This window comes from Xiphophorus maculatus, chromosome 1, assembly GCF_002775205.1.
Source record: "Xiphophorus maculatus strain JP 163 A chromosome 1, X_maculatus-5.0-male, whole genome shotgun sequence".
Classification (NCBI taxonomy): Eukaryota; Metazoa; Chordata; class Actinopteri; order Cyprinodontiformes; family Poeciliidae; genus Xiphophorus; species Xiphophorus maculatus.
In genome coordinates, this window is record NC_036443.1 from 9822756 (window position 1) to 9844744 (window position 21989).

Sequence of the window (21989 nt, forward strand, 5' to 3'; positions counted from 1 at the left end):
GCTGACGACCCTTTTTTTCATGAGGATAACGAGACGATGACAAAAAACAACATGGCTCTGTGATGACTTAAAATTGACAAGACGAAAATGTTTGTGCATAATCTGACAGACTTCAGGAAGAGAGGAAGCAAGGAAACAAGGAAAAACACAATTAGACAATGTCAAAGGGAATAAAGTCTAGAAATATAAATATTTTCCAATCTTTTCCAAACCTAAAAATATGTAATCAAATACAGACTCTTCCATGTATCTCAAAGTTGTGTGGGAACAACATTTTACTGTCTCACCTTCCCTTTATCATTGTCCTGTTTCTTACATCAGTGCTTTTTTTTTCACTTTCTCAAATATTAACTATCTGTTTCAAACCAGAAAGTTAGCAAGCTGGCAGGTAAAATGTACAACAAGACAAATGCATTGTTGATCTGAAGGACACAAAGCTGGCACAAAGAAGCCCAGTTACAGAAAGACACTGATGACTTCAGTGACACGCACACTAACTTCACACCCACTCTCACAGGCTGAGAGTCTTGCTATGGTTTGGAAACTCAAAGCTTCTATCAGAAAGGCATTGAGCCAACAACACAAACACATTCACAGAAGGACTGTAGCTGCATCGCAGAAAGTGTTTTTCAAGTTTCAGATGCATAACCATCAATTTCTGTAGTTTACCCAGATGTTCACGTTCCTCTTCTGATCTAGTACCTAATTCCTGTAATGAACATAAAGATAAAGAGCCACTTGCAGGCACTAAATACTCCTTCATTAAACCATATCCATTGGCCCTTTACTCAAAGTCATAAAGAGCAGCACTTAAATGGTAAATGAGTGAGTTTATTTTCAAGAAGCTGATAAGGCATCAGTTAATGACAAAACCTTTTAATGGAAATAGTGTTGTTGTTGATTATAACCGGGTAAATAAAGTTTGTCACTAAATATAACTGAATTAGGCAAAACAGCCATGAATCCAAAGGTATAAACAGAAAAAAGAAAAAAATCATTTGATTGAAAAAAAAAAAATAATAATAATAAATAAATAGATAAATAAATATAAGCATTTTGTTCTAAAATTAAATAAAAGTTTTTCTGTTACAGGTAATCTATCCATGCATTAGATCTGAAAAGTGTTCTGGCTTAAATAGCATTTTCACATCCAGTCACGTCAATTCAGTTTGTACTTTTTGTAATAAAAGAGGCTTTCAGGCACACTTTTATTTAGTCTGTATATACTCTGTGAGAGATATTTCAACATTTTTTATTATTATTACTTTCATAGAAATAAAAAAAAAGTAACAAGTAATAATCTTCAAGAATGTGAAACATCTTTTTTCTGTAGTGACAGCCATGAAAATGTGCAAAACCCATTATTCATCCTTCTTTCAGTCTGGATCATTCAGAAGAACAACTCAGTGGCTGTTTAATAATTGATTTCTCATGGGTGACTGTGTGTTTGACTCCTAAACGTTTACTAGCATTAACTGAGTGTGGCGCCACTGCAGCGGCTGGGTGATGACCTGTGAAGAACAACATAATTCAGAGCTGCTTCACACTGATAAGAGCCTTCACCGTCTGCCTCCTTTCGGCTTAACATTCTCGCTCCATCCGCTTGTTGTTTACAGAAGACTGAAATGTCCATTCTTCTGCTTGTTGAGCAGCTGACGGTCAGTGCTTGTGTGTGTGCGTGCGTGTGGGCGTGTGTGCGTGCGTGTGTGCGCGTGCCTCTTGAATTTGTAAAGCTGTGGAGACAAATGTGACAATGCAGCTAGATTGCATTATTGCAAAACTGTTTGGTTTGTATTTCAGTTTTTCATTACTCTTGTTTCTCACTGCTGAACTAGATCAAGTGACGATATATTTATTGAGGGGAGCGGGGGAATCCCACATTGAGAAATTGATTTTTTATTTTTTTTTTCATGGGATCATGTGTACCACTATCGCTGGCATCGTTGCCGATCAGACTTTGAATGATCCCCTTTGAGCAAGAGAGCAGCATTTGTCATTTTAGCTTTTATTTTAAGTTATTTACTGTAATTACATGCAGATAAATAAAATCCATGGAGTAAAATATGTAAGTCACACTTTTTCACCCTCAAACTTTACACTTTTAATTCTGTGACCCATCTTTTCAGGAACTGAACAAAAGAAGTAATTTTGTTTCTAACTTCTCAGCTCAGGAATCTTCATACTGTGCTGAGGGATCATTAAATCCATGGCATGGATTTTATAGGTGTAGGCAGAGACATGATAGGTTTTTTTCCCCTCTTTGTGTGTTACAAACCTCATGATGGGATTAACATGCATGACATGATATTATATAATATTATTAAAACCTTTACTCTTCACAACGCCATGGGGATATCAGGATGGCAGCGTGAGAGAAGCGCAGGCCTGAAGCTCTTTGATTATGTGTTCATTTAAGTCGACATGATGAATAAATGAACAGAGAGACAGATTGACGGAGCTCCTGCTTTCTGTGCGTTTCTGTTTCCTGTGAACTATGCGTCGACAAAAGAACGATACCCACTGTTTTTGTTTCCTGTGTCCTGGATCAGTGACGACCGTTCCCTCTGAGGTTGTAGTAAAAATAACGTTGCCATGGAAATCAGGCTTGTCTTGTATGTGGGCAGAGAAACAGACTTGAAATAATCAAGTGAGAGAAACTCAAGACAACTGCCCTTAATACAGCAAACTCCTTCAGTTAAACGCATGAGCGTCTCTCCCATTGAATGACGAGTCCTCTCATCTCGGGGATTTATTAGTCTTTTGTGGGAACGATCAATCTGACTGCAGTTTTGACAACTCTTCTTGGTAGAAGTGTTAAATACAGATGAAAATGGTTTGTTTTCTGGCAGACACCTTTACCTTCTGTAAATTATCACCAAGACTTAAGTCCATTATGAACTGGAAGATGCTGAAACATCAATGTGTGAAATGAAGAAAGGAGCACTTGCTCCAATATTATCGACAACAAGCGCAAATGAGATTTGCAGCTCAACATACTAACAAGCCAAATAGCTTCTGGAGCAAAGTTTGTAGTGAGGTGTGATAAAGACTCAGCTGTTTGGTCTCAATATGAATAAGTATATGTGGAGGAGTCAAGGCGAGGCTCTTTAAACCCAGGATCGCTGTTCCATCTGTCAAGCATGGTGGTGGCAGCATCATGCTTACGGTCTGCTTTTTTTTATCAATAAGAAAACTACCAATGTGTTCTTCAGCCTCACCTCAAATCAGCAGCTGGATGACTGAAACGTGAAAACTGAACACTGAAACAGGACAGTGATCGCAAACATATCAGAAGAGGTTGGGAGAGGATAAAGCAACTCAAGTTATTATCTTCTGGAACAAAACATGACCAAACTCTTTAGAAGTTACATAAACTATTTTAAATGAAACATATTATTTCTAATACAAAATAGATTCTTGCTGCAAATAGATGTCAGATTTTCAGATAGATTCATGCCAAATGCTCATAAGAAGTGTGAGGTTTCTCTACAACTTAAGTGACATTTAATCAAATAAAAATGGAAAATCCACAATGATTTCAAACTTGTGCATCCAATTGTTGCCTTCAAAATTAATTAAAGTGGCATGTTGCTAAAGAAAATGTTCCACAATGGAAAGATAAAATTAGACTGTCTTTCAGGGCAAAGAGGACCCCACGGAAAATTCAAATCAGTGCTCTACCTTTAAGCCTGGTGACTGCTGGCATACTGTTAACGCATTGCCACAAAAAATATCACAAAATTATGCTAGCAGAATGTTTTTGGCTTATTTTGTTTCATTAAAAACTGTAGCTTGTGCTGATATCTGTCTGTGTCATGAATTGTGGTTGAAGAATGATGAGGATGGAAGGGGAGGAAGCAGGTTGGTGCAATAATGATGATGGTTTTAATGATGAAATACAAAATCCAGGCAGCACAGGTGAGCAGAAGGCTAGGAGCTCAGAACTGGGGACAACTAGAATAACCCAAATTAACAGGGGAGACACTGGCTGACACGACAACAGTATTGGCAAGGAGCAGGGAACACAGGTGGGATTAAATACACAAGGGGTAATCAGGGTACACGAGACACAGCTGGGAGCAATCAAGGGGTAGACGGGACAACAGAGACTCAACTGAACACAGAAACCTAAATTAATACACAGAAAAACCAAAACATTACAGTCTGCGCTGCAGTTTCTCATCTACTCAGTTATTTTGAGCCAGATGCCACCGATAACAGAATAAGACTCAGACAATAGATTAGACACAGCTTAATTAATTTAAGGCAGAACAGTGTATCCTGCGAGCTCGAAAGTCCTCTGGTTTAGAGGTGGGACAAGATTGTTGGGTTGACCAAGATTGACAAATCCATCTTTAAAATGAATAACTTTCTAGGTAATAAACTGTCTACTGATAACTACTTCACAGAAAAACCACTTAAAATTGTCCAATATATCCCTTGGAAATTATTACAGGGGCCTACACGAATGTTAAAAAAATTAGTTTGGTTCATTATAGACCAAGTTACAGAGAAATATATTCCTACAGATGACTGTCTGTTATTAGAACCAAAAAACATTGATATGATTTTCACTCTTTATTGCCCCTCAACACTAAGAGGAACAGTTTTCGTCAGTTCGATGGAGACAGAGTTAGATGGTACGTTTCACCCAGAACATCATGTGTGTGCATCCAGAACGCAGTACGTAAACCCAGTCATTAAATCTCAAAATGGTAATTAAACTCTATCACTGTCGTCTCCAATAAAGACATGATGATAGCAGCAGTAGTGAGTTGCTTGTACTCTGCAAGTGTCACATTATGGTGTGTGAATCTTTGCAGTTTTACAAACAAGTGAATCTTTTTGCGCTCCCCAGGCACTTATGACTAATTAATTATTCAAAAGAAGGTTTTATTGTACATTTTTCCTTCACTTTTCTAAAGCTACAATTATGTTGTGTGTACAAACAGCTTGATCAATTAGAAACCTTCCTGTAATAAGATCAAGATCAACAGCACTGAAAACATGGTAAAGCCGAGCGTTTCAAAATGTGTTTTTTATTTAGTTTTAAAAAATCCATAAAGTTATCAGCGATGTTTATGTGCGCTCAAATGTTTCTCAGCGCTAAGCTGAACAAGATAGATTTTGTTTTTCTTTTTAAATCAGATACAAGGACAAAAGCTCTTGGTCAACTTCAGTCCTTTTAGTTTATGAGACGATCTTCCATAAGATTTATGCTAACATGCAGACATGTGTAATTGCCATGTAGCTCTGTATTTGAATAATGAATTATGCTACAGCAAAATGCCTAATTTAGAGACTTATGTAAAATTTATGAGCAGTTCTATTAAAACCAGTTTAAAAAACATGCCAGACAAATCCATACGGGAAGAAAATGAGCTCAATTTAGCAGATTTAAAGCGTTTAAGTAAAATTAACACGATACGATATGCCCAGCTTCCTCTCTGAAGAAATAATAATCAGTGTCTTCATTTTGTTAATTAGATCCAATTTCATGAAATCAAACATTAAGCGACACAAATCCGGACTCCTAGTTACATAAGGCTTCATACAACCTGACAGCACTACTTTCAGAAGTAGAAAGTGTGTGAGAAAGAGTGATTGGAGGAGACAAGGGTGGATGTGTTAACTGTACAGCTGCTGGTCTGCAGAATTTTATTTCTTTTTATAAAATTTTATTCTCTCTGGGTTTGCAGAAGATGGCAGTACATGAACATTTAGACTGCAATGTGAAAAATGGTCACAATGTCATTTTAAAGCAGACCAACTAATCAAGTAAGAGCAGAGCTTCAGATATTTTTAGCCATCTGCATCCATCCATCCATCAATCCATCCATCCATCCATCCATCCATCCATCCATCCATCCATCCATCAGAAGGCATCCTAACCAGAGCAGTTTTCATTTCTCTTTAGTAACTATAAATGACAGCCAAATACCTTTTCTAAATAAACAGAAAAAGTATCTACAGTAACGACACATTTTTGCAGTAAAATATAACAATGATTTTTCAAAAACACTTCAAAATTCCTAACTATTCAGGGCATGTGGTACAAACATTCATACGCAGCATGTCATTCATGATTGAAGTTATACCGTTACGCCTGGGTGACCTGGGTCTAAAGCCCAATAAACGAGGCGAAGATGATATTTGTCTGCTGCATGTTCCACAGACTGTGCACTCAGAAGATGTCTGCGTGGGATAGATTAGTGGAGCCAGAGACTGCTGACAATATTTATGCAATAAAACCAAAAACACCATGATTGAACTTTAATATAGTGCCATGTTGCTTAACAAACAAAAATGAACACCGACAGTCACCAGAGAGAGAAAACCAGAGTCAAAGGAATATTGAAGATAAATCACAAAGCAGCGCTCCGCCCCCTCAAAGATCCTTTACATTAATTTTATAAAACACATACATTTAACGCTCTTTATTTGTAATATTTTAAGATTGGGCTTTTACATCAGATTCTCTGTGGATTCCCGCTAATAACGTCACAAGCCTGATTATAAACATGCCGTTAAAAAAACAGCAAAACTTCTGCTGTAGTCAAAACTTATATGAGCGTGACTGTGCATTTGTGTACAATCAATCCAGAAGAAAAGCTGCTGCAGCCCCATGATCATCATGTCTGACCTACCTAACAAATCAGCTGGGAGCATCACATACACACACACACACACACACACACCCGCACACACCCCAATGCACACACACCTGCGCACACCCACACACACACACACAGAGCAGTCACACGCTCAGTCGATGTCACCTCCCTGGCTGATGGTAACATGAGCTGACATGATGCTCGATGCGATGAGGCTCCAGTGTGTCTGGTTTGTGTGTGTGCTCAGTCTAACCTTCATCAGCCTCACCCAACCCAACAGGTACTGCAACACAACATAACGTAGTGACGACATCAGTCCAGGTCACATGATGTAAACAAGACGTTATTACAAATGAACACAGTTTTAAGGTATCAATAAAAACTTGAATTTTATCACTGAATGCAAGGAAATAGGGGGGGTGGGAGGGGAATGTTGATAATCAATAATAAACAGCATGGTTGAGTCCGATAGTGCCTAACTTAGCTTTGACGACCAGAAATTATTTAGGTCCATTTCTTTGTGGAGAAAACTTCAAAGCTCCGGTTCTCTGAGAAGAACAACATCTCAGCTCAGCATCACCTTTAAAATAACATTAGTTGGCAAAACTGCTCATCTTCTGATAATAATCATAAGGGTTTTTATAGAAAAAGCAGTTCAGCATTTGTGCATGTCGTTATGAGGATGCAGAAGTGAGAGTGTTGGTGTGTGTGTTGGCGTCTGCACGGTTGTGTGAGCCATGAAGGTGAATCAGCCAGGCAGCCAGAAGCAGGCTAATCAGCCCCTATTATCCTGTGTTGCCTTTGGTTTTAATGAGATTAATGGGGGCAAGAAAGGCTCAGGATGGACTGCTCAGTGCTTCACAACACTGCCAGCAAATGATTCACTGATATCACCATTATGGAAGACATATTACACCCCTACTTCACAAGATGACACCATTTCCTGAGGTCCTAATGTAATCTCAGTGACATGGTCAAAATGTGACAGGTTTGCATTATCTAAGCTGTTTTAATATGTTTTAATATGGTCTGATCAGTTAATACACTGATCAGACCGACTGGATGCTGTAATTCTCTACAAAAAGGGAGCTACCTTGAGAGATTTCTGTAAGTTTAATTGTTTTACTGGCTATAATTTTTTTTAAAAAAAACAGCTGCTTATAGGGATAACATTTATTCTATAAAAAATGTTTAATTACCATTTAAGAAAAAATGATAAGTTCTTAAAAAAAGATAAATAAATACTTGAGAAATTAAATTTTGGAGTTACTACCAAAGTATTCAGCATTTCTAAAAACGGTTGTAAATGGCATAAGGAGAAGCATTGTAGCAATGAAGATAGTAGGTGCTTCTTAAAGAGACGGAGGCCAAATTTTATGGTGTCAAATTACGAGGTCAAATTTGATATGTGAAGCATTTTTATAACAAGTGAAAGTAACAGTTAGTGGATTGTGCTTTAATCAAGTAACTATAATTACAGCATTATGAAACTGTGCCTGAAAAATACACAACACTGCTTCTTTAAAAATTGTTTGTTGAAGATAGAATAGAATAGAATAAATTTTAATTTTATTGTCATTGCACATGCCACAAGAACAAAGCAAGAAAATGCTATTTCCATCCACCCAGAAGTGCTTTTTAGCAAGAGAATAAAAATATATATTACAAATGTACAGAGATAACAATGAGAGAAAGATATTCCTTCCACTATAAACTAATAGAACGACGTTTCTTATTTCAAACTTTGGAACCAACCTACCTGAATGTTTTCAAGCCTAAAGGCTAAAACCTATTTGCTTTTGAGTTTGTGGGATGTCTTCAGACACCCTGACATTAGCTTTTATTTTTAATTATGTCAGTTTTGGTATCCCTACTTTATTCTGTGTTTTTGTGAATAACTGTAGTACATGGGGTCAATTTAGCTACACAAGTGACATTCATTATCACAGCCTCTCTGTAAATTGCATCAATAACACCCCCAAATTAATTTATTGAAGCTTTTCTAAACAGCCAGTGGTGTTGTGAATGCATCACAATCCTGATCAGCTGATCTCCAAAACAAGAAGTAAGCATGAAGGTTTAGGGGCAATATTTAACAAAACCACCTGCTGATGTTAAAATACAAACAGTGACTAACAAAACCAAATGGGAAATAAACTTTATGAATCCAGCGACAAATACACAACTGTGAGTACAGCAGTGAGCGAAGCATTGATCTACTTAAACTCTGTAACGAGTGATTTCAGAATACACCGTGGGAAGATCCCAGATAAAGAGTCTTTGTTGTTCTGACACTCAGATGTTTCATCATTTTTTAAGTGTACTTATTGCTTTTTTTATTCTATTTGTTGGAGCAAGTTTTTTCCAAGACATTCTTTCTTCTGTTGCCATTGAAACAGAGGGTGGATATAATATTTATCAAACCTAAACTGAATAATTATACATTTGTAAGATATCTGCTAAAACGCACTTTGACAAAATATTTATCCTATAGGATGACTTGCAGAAAAGAGGCCATTTTGATCACTTTTTCCAGACATTATGGCCTCCACTTTAGACTGAGAAAAAAAACCTAATGAAGCCTGTTTATGTCAGATGAGACTTTTCACAGCTGATCTGCAAACACCTTAACCAGTATGTTAAGAACAAGAACTGTGAATTCTCCATAATCTTTAACGTAATCCACTGTGCCATTTGTTTTTTAAGCTCTGGAATAAAGAAGAAACAGAGAGAATAGAAAGATGTGATTAACAGTGTCAGTTCCTCATCTTGGTTCTCTTAATGTTTCTTTTTTTATTCTTTTTATCTCTCACAGATATCTCCTCTGCAAAACAAGATCTGTCCTCAGATTAACGGTTGCTGTAACATGAGCAGACAGAGATTCGTTCCCACTTGATAATTATCAAACCACCGAGTCATGGCTGAGAATCCCTTAATGCACATCGCAGGAAACGGCCGCGTAATGTGCAGAACAGTACATGCCGTGTAATAAGGAAAATGCGTTGTCAAGTCTATTTTATCAGCACGACTCTTTGAGTCAGACTGAATCTTTTAATTGAAATTAAATCAGCAGCTTCGTGTTCTTGAACTTTCCAGCTAGTTAATCTGCTTTTCCAGCTTCTTGTTTTTTTTTTTGTTTTTTTTTAAATCATAGTAGCAACACATGAAATAAATCCCCTTAAGAACGCTCGTGTTTGGTTTCAGGGAGTATCTGGAAAACTACTGTCTGTCAGTATTGAGATGGTGCATCAGTTGAGCTGGTTTGTAGCAAAAATGTAGTATGTAAAGAATATGAAGGAGAAAACAAAGAAAAAAATTAAATATCCTCTTTCTCATTGTCTACGGATAAACACTCAGTACTGAGTTGGTCTGGCTGCATATTAATAAGTAAGTCTTGGAAGATATTTACTGGATATGATGATTTTAGTCAACTTTTCAGGCACAACCTGTTCCAGCTCTCTAAGACATGATGAAGTTTGAGAAAAACTTTTTATTTACCACTTCCAAAAACAGCAGAAGAGATTTAGTTTGCCAAAACCTATGTAACGCAGTCCAAGACTTGTTGTCTCTGTGGCAGCATAAAGCCCATTTGAGTCACATGAGCTTGTCCACAGAAGAAGATGCCGCCATCACACCATTCCTTAGGAATACAAACATCATGAGCTTTTCACTATCAGGGCTTTTATAAGAAAACAAGAGAAGCTTAAGCAGTCATAAGACCAAGAAATACGTCTCAGGGTACAGAGAAACCGAGAACAAAATCACGTCATTCTGTTCTTGCACATCATCTTGACACATCATTTGGCCGTTTTTGTGCAGTGGGAGAGATGCACTGTACAATTAAGCACAACTTTGGGTTGATTTTTTCACATAAAGTCCCAAGAAAGAAATGTGTAAAAGTTAAAACAGCATGAATAGTTTTGCAAGACACTCTAGCTTGGTGATTTTAAAGCTTTAAATCTATGTGGTCACTGTCGTTGAGTTTTATCTTTCTTGAATGGACGGATGGATACTAAATTCATCTGAATAATTTAAATATTCAGAAGCAGCACACAGAAATGCATCTACAGACATATAAAGTAGACCAATTAGCACACTATAAATGTGGTATTTGAGGGAGTTAAAAGCCTAATTGACCAGAGAACAAAATATATTCTCAATCTACTCTAACAACAACCACTTGTCTAATCCACTTCCCTGTCTAACCAATGTAGTAACAAATGCAGAGTCATTTCCACAGAAGACAACAACTACCAACAGGTTTGAGTCAATAGAAGAGAGGGGGAAAAACATCAAGCTAGTGGGCCATCAGAGAAAAGATTAACTCTGACACTGGCCATGCAACTGTCAGATAAGGTCAGGATCAGACGTAATGCTGCACTGCTCAGTAGTAGTGATTAAAGCATGTACACGTTGCACGATGAAATGTTTACAGCAGCACTGCAGTCCACAATTATTTGAATGCTGTTTCTTCCCATAATAAAATGCAGAATATTGAAAGTTCATAAGAATATGCTTTGATGCTTTGCAGCAGCCATATTTCAGTGACTACAACTGCCTCACATTAAAATGTCTCCACCAAACAAAGATAAATTCTTCCCTAATGTTGGAGGAGACTTTGATCAACTTCTGTTATTACACTAACCTGATAACCTCATTCAACTAAGTAATTTCATTTCTAGTATTTACTTATCAACTTCTGTCCACATTTGTATGAACTCAGCCTCTATCCTATGTTATTATTTTCCAATAAACCCTATACAGTTGTAGGTGGAATCTATTTTTAGTCGAGGATGTTCATAATCTGAATTTCTGAAGAGTGAGCACGGCTACAGATACAGTCAAAAACAGTCAGCAGCAGCAACACTGACCACCAAAACCTAATCCAGAGCTGGAATTAGGACGAGCGCAGCAGCATCGGCATAATTCTTCACTATGACACATAAACAGTCTCAGATGTTTGACATAGTTTTACAAGACCTTGTGTTTAGGTAAGAACGCAAATTCAAAATTGAATGGCTTGAAACAGAGCACAGACCCTCTCAACTTGAAAATACACACACAAATGTGAACATTTTACATCATAGATTTTCTTTGTGATGCAAATCTCAACTTTAAAGTGTCTAAATGCATCTCACTATGTATTATTGTTATACTTATTGATTATACAAAATAACAAATACATTTATTAATCAAAAGAAATGTCATTAATAATTCCTACATCAAATTAGGAATTATTTGATGTAGGAGCCACAATCAAAAACCACTATATTCCGTCATGATTTTATTTTATTTTATATTTTTACTTAATTTCTACTGTACACTCCGGGAATCCAGCCTATATGTAAAAGTGGCAAAAAGAAAGCTATAGTCACATATATATACTGCATATAAACAAACCATGTAGAAGACAAAGCAGGTATGTGGAAGAAATGACCAAACTTACTAAACTTTGCAAAAACTTCAATAAATAAACATTTTGGCTTACATGTAAAATGCAGTGTGGAGGAAAAACTAACATTTCACATCATCTTAAAGAAACCAACACCAGGTTAAAACATGGTGACAGCAAGAAGTCATTGAGTCATTGAGATTGGTGGCAATGAAATGACAGAATGTAAAGCCTTCTAGTGGATTCTGTATTTAGGGAATAATGATATTGCAACTTTCAGCTGAACATCCTTATATTCCCCTTTACTTTATTTCTGTAGCTTCACACCTACAGCCCTACCTACATCCTCCAACACGCTAGCTAATATTTTCACTCCGTTTTACGATCACAGAACAGTTCAGGGGCTCTTTCCACCCTTCTACCTTCTTCAAGCTACTCTCCAGTCCAGTTTGACCACTGTCCAGTCCTTTGCGCTCTTTTCTTAATATTCAGTTGCTGTCAGTAAGCCTCTCCGCACCTTTATCTCCCCTGTTGAGAGCTTGCTCCGTGGACACTCCACTAGTCTCCATGGCCACAGTTGTCACAGCAGCAGGCTGTGCTGTATGTAAAACTAGGTAAAGGAGGAACATAATGAATATAAAGATGCAGGTTTTCCTCCAGACAAAAAAAAAATACAAGGTCCTAAAAAAATCCAAATTGAATGCTGTGATTTATCAGCTGAAGCTGCCGTCATAAGAACATAAACAAAGTGTCGTATAGATTTACGACAGTGAAACAAATGTGCTGCACTGTCATATATGACAAACAAATGTGCTGCAGTGAAGTAAGTACTTTGTTTGTACAGCAAGGCATCCTGATATTAAGAAGGAAACTGGTTTACGCTGGAGATTTAACTTCTCATTTATCCCACGAGCCATAAACCTGCTTAGCTGTAACAGATAATCTCCTCATCACATTTCCTGACCCTCCAATCTACGGGCTACTTTTATTTTTCATTTTTGACAGCTTTGTTTGCATTATGTCCTGTTTTCATTTCAGACGGGACATAAAAATCTCCTTCCAAGAAGGTGAAAGGACTGAAAAGGAGCCAATAAAACATGTTAGCCATGATGTAGTTAATATTCTGTGTGCAATATATATTAGTTATTCTGAAACAGTGACTGAAAGCTTGCATTATAGTGTTACACAATCAACAAAAATGTAGGTTTTGGTCATCATTTCTAAAAAAATAATAAAAATAGGCAGTTGTGCTGAGGTTGGTTGGGACTGTAATCTTTTTGGTCCTAAAATATTTTTTAATGTATGATCTTTTTTTTTCTTTTTAGGCCTTTAATCTTTCACTGAAATTCAATATGAAGAGCTTGTAGTCTGCACAAATCAATTTGGGTCAAGTCCAACAGGAGACTGATTCCGTCACTTTTTTCTGGTGCACAATGCCTATAATGCTTAGTGGCTGATTTCGAGAAAAATAAAAGTGACCTATTAAAATATCAGGTGTTCAAACTACAGTATGTGCTTGTAAGGCTATATATTTGTGTGGCTCGGAGAGTGTGTTTATGTTTGTGGCCCATATTTCCTCCAGAGGCTGCAGTCTCTTGGCAGTTGCTAAGCAGTAAGTCCTGCAGGCCTCCTGACATCTGGGCATCTGTCACCCTGCAGCCTTAAAACCTGCAAAGCCCCTGGGCTCCATTTGCAAAACGCAAACACTTGCGTAACATTAAAACATGCTCTCTGGAGCTGTGCTGTGTGTGCGTGGGCGTGTGTGGGGGTGTGTGTCCATGCTGTTTATTGAAAAATGCTCTCAAATAAAATCCAAACATGTTTAGTGTTTTATGGCCACTAATTGATTCAAAATGTGGCCTTTTGCTCCTCAAGCTGCAGATACAGAAATTAGTATTTTAATCACTAACCTCTGTATGTTACTTCCTGTTCTTTAAGGTCAAATGAACTGTTTTCTTATTTGCATGGAGCCTATGTTTAATACGCCACAATGATGAAGAGGAGTGACAGCTCAGAGAAGGAAGAAGATGACTCACAGTGATGGTAATGAAGCTGTATTATCATAAATGTCCAGAAGCTGCTTTACAGTAGCTACATACACACTCACACACAGAGAAATTCACATTCACCCACACACCTAGTTGTAAATCTGTCTCTCTGAGGACAGTAATTACAAAATTGATCCCTGTAGTCTACTGTCTTTACCTTAAGTATGAAACACAGAGCTCTGCAATCTGAAAAAAACCCAGAATTTTTCATTGTCTTGCCAAAAGTAGCAGGTCACTGACCTTCACACACATAAACTTCAGTGACATCCCATTCTTAATCCATGGGGCTTAATATGATGCTGGCCCAGACTTTGCCATTATAACAGCTTCAACTCCTCTGGGAAAGCTTTTCACAAGGTTCATGAGTTTGTTTTAAAGAATGTCAGCCATGCTTCCAGAAGGACATTTGTGAGATCAGACACTGATGTTGGATGAGAATCCAATTCATGTCAAAGGTGTTTTGTCAGGTTGAGCTCAGAACTCAAGCTAGTTCAAGTTCTTCCCCAGAAAGCTCACTCATTCATAGCTTCATGGACAATGTTGGAACAGAAAGATGATTTACACAAAATGTTCTTGTAAAATCTGAAGACAGTGTCTTCCTAGAACCTCAAACTACTCCTTCAAGAGGAAAATGATAGATAGGCAATGCATCTCCACATCATGTTTTTTGCTATGCTCAAAAGGCTAAACTTCAGATTTCATAGACATTTTATATGGTGGCTGCACAGTGGCGCAGTTGGTAGAGCTGTTGCCTTGCAGCAAGAAGGTCCTGGGTTTGATTCCAGGCCCGGGGTTTTCTGCATGGAATTTGCATGTTCTCCCTGTGCATGCGTGGGTTCTCTCTGGGTTCTTCCCACAGTCCAAAAACATGACTCTCAAGTTAATTGGTCTCTCTAAATTCTACCTAGGTGTGAGTGTGTGTGTGCATGGTTGTTTGTCCTGTCTGTCTTTGTGTCTCTGTGACCTGTCCAGGGTGTACCCCGCCTCTCGCCTGGAACGTAAGCTGGAGATAGGACTAAGAATGAACAGGAAAATCCGGACTGTAATGAGCGACGAGGTTGTTATGGGGCTCTACCAGAGCAGTGAGCAAACATCAACTCAGTCTCACAACAAAATGTGCAAACCTGCATGAAAGCCAAGAAAATATATAAGACCATAATCTTGGTTGAACAGTTTTAGACAACAAGACTTGATTAGGGGCTAAACATAAAAAAAAATAAAAAATAGATATATGTAAAGTATTAAATTACTTGGTTTGCGTTGAACAAAAACAATAAAATGTGACCTTCATAACAGGAACCAAACTTTCTACTGAAATATTGAATATTAAATATGGATCAGCACAAAAAAAAGTTTTGTTGTTCTTTTCAAATTATTGTAAAAAATATGTGTTTTATATATATATATATATATATATATATATATATTATCTGTAAATTTCCAACAAGCCAATTGTGACAGTTCTATAGCAGTGAGCTTAGGATTTGTTTGTTTTTTGCTTCACTTAACATCCTTGTCACTGTCACTAAAATTGTTTATGATACAGCCAACAAGAATTAATACACACTTTACATAAATGGCATGTACCCTTATCTTTTCCATTTCGAAGCGCGGCACAGGCTATTCATATCCCAAGAAAACAGAAAGCCATGAATTAGTAATAAAAAGTTCCCAATACCAGTATTTAGTTTAAAAAGTATGTTCTTATTTCTTATTTCATGCATATTCCTATTATAAGGGACCAAAGCTGGAGTGATCTTTTCCATTACCTCTGTGTCCAGACTGCTAGCTCATTGTTATTTTCCAGTTTTAATAAATCAGCCCTGATGTAGTCAGTGCTTTCTGTAACAGGACTTTATGGTTACTTAACTGGTGGCATAAACAATCTATTTTTAGTGTTTCACTTATGTTTACAAAGTTAATTTGTTATTCAGTACTATTACTCTCAAAGACAGAGGTTTACCAAACAGATAAACCTGAGATTACCTAATATATTTACACAAGATTCATGCATGAACCTTTTCCCCTGCCTGTTGTGTGGTAACTCAGTAAACATCTCTTTCTTTCTGCCTAACAATCCAAACACAAACCCTCTCTCACACACACTCTTTCCCCCACAAACATAACGTGACACATGGGCAGTGAGTGATCTTTAGCAGAGCAAACCAGCAGGGTAAATGAAGCCTTAAGAAATCAGATGATCTCCTTGTAACGTAACTGTGATGCAGTATGGGCTTCAACAGTGGAAATATTTATTTATTAATTCAGCAGTTTTTATGAGAAATATTGAAACAAATGAGAAAAATGATTACTTATCTCAACTGCAACAATTTAGCTCTACCAGTATTCATTAGAACCCTTTGGCACATCTTATACTCACTCACATATTTAAATTTCTTGTATTTATAGTGTAGAAAATACAAATTATGAAACATATCGTGTTCCGTCTGAATTCAGATTGTTGTAACTCTGATAAGATCAGTTTCTGCACTGAAAATGAAGAGGAGTGAAGACGGGGAACCAAAATAAACTGAGGTAGTGTCTGTGTGAGTAGACTCAAATTGAACAAGACTTTGTGGAGACAGCAATTGGTCTTCAGTTTATGGAAAATACATATAAAAAATTGATAATGAAAAAAAAAAACTTGTTCAAGATTTGACATAAAGGACAGAATCCTACCCAATGTCTGCCATTTCTAAAAATGTGCAAAAATCCAACATTTAATTGTTTTACTTTCCTTTAGTGAAAAAAATCCTACGTTATGAAAAACATGTTTTTAACATAATTATAAGGTCATAATGAATAGCAACCCTGACTAGTCCTATAAGTTACATGCAACTGAAGTACTTTAGGTTATCCAGAGCTTTAAAAATATTTTCTTTAGTAATCCATGATTCCTTTTTTCCCTGCTGTAAGAATGCAATAAGACAAAAAAAACTTCTTCTCTGTCACAAAATGTGAAAGACAAGAGAAGACAGTTAAATAAGGCTAATGTGTCTCCAACTTCAAAAGTAAGACAAAAAGTGGAGACTCTCATAAGCGTGCCTACATCTAGAGTTAAAATAAAATAACAGCTGTTTTATAAGTGACATACCCATTAGACGAGCATTTCATTCTAGGCACACAATGACAGAAGAATCACAAATACATATTACATTTTGCAAAAAAATAAAATCTCTCCTTCATTAAGGTTCTGAGTAGTAACTGTTTAGAACAACACAACCATGCAGAAGTGACTGTATTACAAAGTCCCATGTAAGCACAAGGATATTTATATGTGTCCTATTTTATAATTTGCAGCTTAGGGAAGATTTAGCCTAAATATGACACAATTCACACTCTGTCATCTACATAAACACATCCTTAGTTACATCCACCTACACACATACTTCATATAGACGCAAACACATAATCATGGCACAGTATGTTACCAAAGGTATCCTCTCGTCCCTTCAAACCATTGAACACAGACGTTTTAATCTCTTCCTTGGCCACAGATGTATAAAATCCAGCACATATGCATGCTTCTCAGGAGCTCCGTGAAGCTCAGCATGGTGATAAGATAGGACACGTCCTGTTTCATGAGGCAAGCTGTACATATTTGAGACAACTCTTAGTGGTATTAAAACAAAGTGGAAGTGATTGAGAATGACAGCAACTCAGCCACACTGTTGAGAGTCAAGTAAAATCAGAGAGTGGATTTCAGGTGTGTGGTGTAAAAATAATTTCTGATTGTGTTTCAAGATGTTTGTAGAGTAAAAAAATATAATTTATTGGCTTCACTGTGCTAATGGCAATACTATCCGATCCACAGGGAATTTAATCTCCCAACCTTATTATTGGGAAGTAAAAGGTTTTACTGTTACTGCACAAAAAATAGTGCTTTACAGAATATGTAACTATTTTGTTTTTTGCTTTAAAATATGTATTTATTCATTATCCATATTTTTATAGCAGAATTTTAAATTTAAAAACTTCATTTTTTCTTACCAATGCAGATTATTCTAATACAAGATGGAAAACATCATTTTATTTTAGCACCAACTGCTCACACCCACCCCTTTTTCTCATATTTATTCACAGGTTTATAGCACTTGACAAAAATAATTTAGCATCACATCCTGTGCAATGTTTCCCACACCAATGTGGAAAAGAAAAAAAGAAAACACTGGTGTCTTTTTCCTCTGCATTCTTTCACAAAGAACACTTTTAGTCCTAAAACTGCATTCTACTGTGAGGAAGAAAAGAAAACAGCAGAAAGAAACTAATAATCATCTAGTCAGCTGCAATGACCTTTGCTGGGATTCTTAAATATGTGGTTCAGAGTGAAGTATGATCTTATTGCAGAATTGAAGATAGAAATAAATGCAACAACTTGGAAGTCGCTATGCAGTCTGTGATGATCCATAATTGCTCAGGCCTCACAAATCAAATCTCTCCATCGTTCTTTACAACACATTCAGCCTCTTTCACCCACTCTGTCTCTCACACACACACACCAACACACGCCGAAACGCCACATGATCAAAAAACTGTGCTGCTTTACTCTCATTTCCCCTACTCTCTAAACCTTTAATCCCTCATGGAAAAAAAGAGTGATGCAACCTGACTTTCAACCCTCAGATTTACAATAAAACAGACAAAATTTGAACTTTGGGCAAATGCACAACAGTGTGTGTAGACTTGGGCTTTCTGTTATATATAAAAGAGGCAAACAAGCTCCAAAAGACAGAAAACCTACACATGATCCAAATCTGTGTGGGCAGATATTGAAAAAAACAAAAAGACACAGTTTTCTACTTGTTTTTTTCTTTTTTGTACGAATGGAAACCTCAAACATACAGTGCGTTGCCTATTTTATGCACATATACACACATGGTAGAGGAACTACTGTTTGAGAATAAGAAATCTACCCCACAGAATGAGAATTTATTCGTTAATCACAATCAAGAAATGTAAAAAAGTGACATAAAGTGAATCTTTAAAAATTTTTTTAGGATGTACATCTGAAAATTATACAAGTGCACAATTAATTAACAGCTATGACAGAGGTTATAGATGCACCCTGAACTTTTGCTTTACATTGTCTTACAACCACAAAGTTATTTGTAGGTTATTAATTACTCTTATTATTTTTTTTTTTTTATAGAACACCATATGAAAAATAATTGCAAAGTAGAAGGAAAATGACACAGGCTTTTCAAAAATAATTTTTATCTGTGAATTTGTATTCAGCCTGGTTTACTTTAGCCTTAAATCTAGTGAAACCACACGATACAGCTTAGAAATCACCTAATTAATTAAAAGAGTCCACCTTTTGGTAATTTGATCTCAGTGTAAATAGTGCTGTTCTATTACAGTCTCAGAGGTTTGCTGAAGAACATTAGCTAACAAACAAAATCATAAAGACCAAGAACAGAGCAGATTAAAGTTCAAAAGGAAAGATATGAACCTTTAAAGCAGAGTTAGGTTATTAAAAAACAATCTCAAGTTTTGAACATTTCACAGAGCTCTGTTCAATCCATCTCCTAACAACACAAATAGTATGACACGGTTGCAAACCTACTAGAATATGTCTGCCTACCGACTCTGAGACCCTGAACAAGGAGGGCATTAAATAGACGCAGCAAAGAAGCCCATAGTGACTGTGGAGGAGCTGTAAGCACAGTTCAGGAGGAAAGATTGTGCTAACAGGATAGCGCTGAGATATGTGCTCCTCAATTCTGCCCTTTATGGGTAAGTCGCAAAAAGAAAGCTGTTGTTGAAAGGAAGCCAAAATAATTGTCATTTGAAGTTTGCCACAAGCTACAAAGAGACAAACATGTTCAAGAAGACTGCAGATGAAAACTAATCTTTATGTTTATCTCTGGCATATTATGTGATGTGCATTGTCCCTTTTGAAATAAATAAACAACAAGAGGCTCTGGCCAGATGAGATGAAAATTTAACTTTTTGATCAACATCCATACCAAAGTGGTAGCATCCTGAACACACAACCCCTTGGTGGTATATGGTGGTGGCAGCAACATACTGTGTAGCTGTTTTCTACAGCAGGGGCAAGGAAGCTGTTCAGAATTGATGGGTAGATGGAGGAAGTTAAATGCAGGACAACACCAATAATAAAAAAAACCTGTCTGAGTCTGAAAAAGACTCTAAACTAGGAGAGAGGTCCTTCTTTCAGGACAACAGCCCTAAACAGCCCTGAGTCGCTCTGTTGGAATGACTCAGTCAAAGTCTAGAGCTAAGCCAAACAGAGGATCTTTGAACCACTGGTAGCAAACACTCTCCATCCAATCTTACGGGGTTATGGCTACTTTGCAAAGAGCAATAGAAAAAGTCAATCCACTCTCCAAGTTGGTAGAGACAAACCCTGAAAGATTTTCAGCCGTCACTGTAAAAATATTGAGTCAATAGAGATGAAGACAAAAGCACCACACACGTTTAAAACCATGTCATTTTAATTATCCTTTACTATATATGGTGACCTAATGTTAAACTGGCTTGAACTCTGAAATATATCCGAATTCACCCAAAAGCATGCCAGTAATAGTCTAATTTTCAGGTATTTTTCATACTAGATACACTTGAAGAAAGTCCATTTAAACTCAATTCTGTTACATCAAACATTCATCCTGCCCTTACTTTTAATATTTTTAAGTAAGCTTGTTACCATGGTTTTAACTTTATACTCTAAATTACCCAAAACATTATTTATCCTTTGATCCATGACTCATGCTGTTCACAGAAAGGCTCTCCCACATGCAGTTCAAATGAACTCTAATAATCAGCACAGACTCCAAACATGGATGACACATTTGGATACTTCACTCTATGACTTACTAACGATCTGATGAAACTCAGAATCAACCGGTCTTCCAACTGGTCAAACCCAGTAGATGACCCGTTCGTATGACCCGTTCGTATGACCCGTTCGTATGACCTAACCGTCATCAACACAGCAGTCAGTAATTTTAGTATCTAAAATACCAACATTTCTATATAACTTTACATTTTGTCCTTCTGACAAAGACAAAATGTTGGTTTAAATGTTTAGATATCAAATCAGATTATCTGATCGGTTACTCTGCACTTCACTTACGTTTTTATGAATCTGGTTTATTCGTATTCATGGGCAAATAATTTTATAAAGTTTCATCCTTGTTTGTTGTTGTTGTTGCTTTTCTTTGAAATTTTCAGTTGTTAAGTAAAATCCTGAAAACTAGTCAGCAGCAGCTCTACAGTCAAACCAAACAACCTCTACACACCAACCAGCCATGATAACACCATTCTACTGGCATATGTGCTTGATTTGACCTTTATTTAAAAAACAAAATCAGCCTGTTAGTCCTACGAAAAAAGAAATTAAGTCAAATAGACGGCAGAGTGAAAAACATAAAATATAGGATGTAGGTGAATTTGTCTATTTTCACATCCATCCATCCATCCATCCATCCCTCCTTCTATCAATCATCCCGCTTTTCCTCTCTGCCTCAGCAACCTCCACTCATTTAGGGACTACTAATCCACTGCCCAGCTTAATCCCTCAAACTGCTCACACGCACAGTTTCTCTGCCCTCCTGCACACTCTCTTTCTCCCTCACACTCAAAAACCCGATCACATTCATCAGGTATAAACACACTCCAGGAGAAGATCAGAATCGATCCACTGCAAACAGTTAAATATTATCTCTGTGTCGGCTTTTTTATAAGCCTAATGCTAACTGTATCTAATTAAAAAACCCTCATCATCTTCACCCATTACCAGAAGAACAATGCTGTAGAAAGAGCTCCGCTCTCAAATTATCTTGAAAGCAGATATCTGACACCTGATAGTTTAAACAGGTTTATCTACTATAAATAGATAGTGTATATAACTACACACACTGAATACTTAGGATCAGAGCTGTATGGGCAATCAGTCAAAATGTGCTAAGA

General features: G+C 36.9%; 1 protein-coding gene across 14 annotated transcripts in view; it reads right to left on the minus strand.

Annotated features, from left to right (window-relative positions):
• Positions 1-21989, minus strand: part of cacna1d (calcium voltage-gated channel subunit alpha1 D) — a 72096-nt gene that overhangs the window by 39405 nt on the left and 10702 nt on the right. The window lies entirely within an intron of this gene.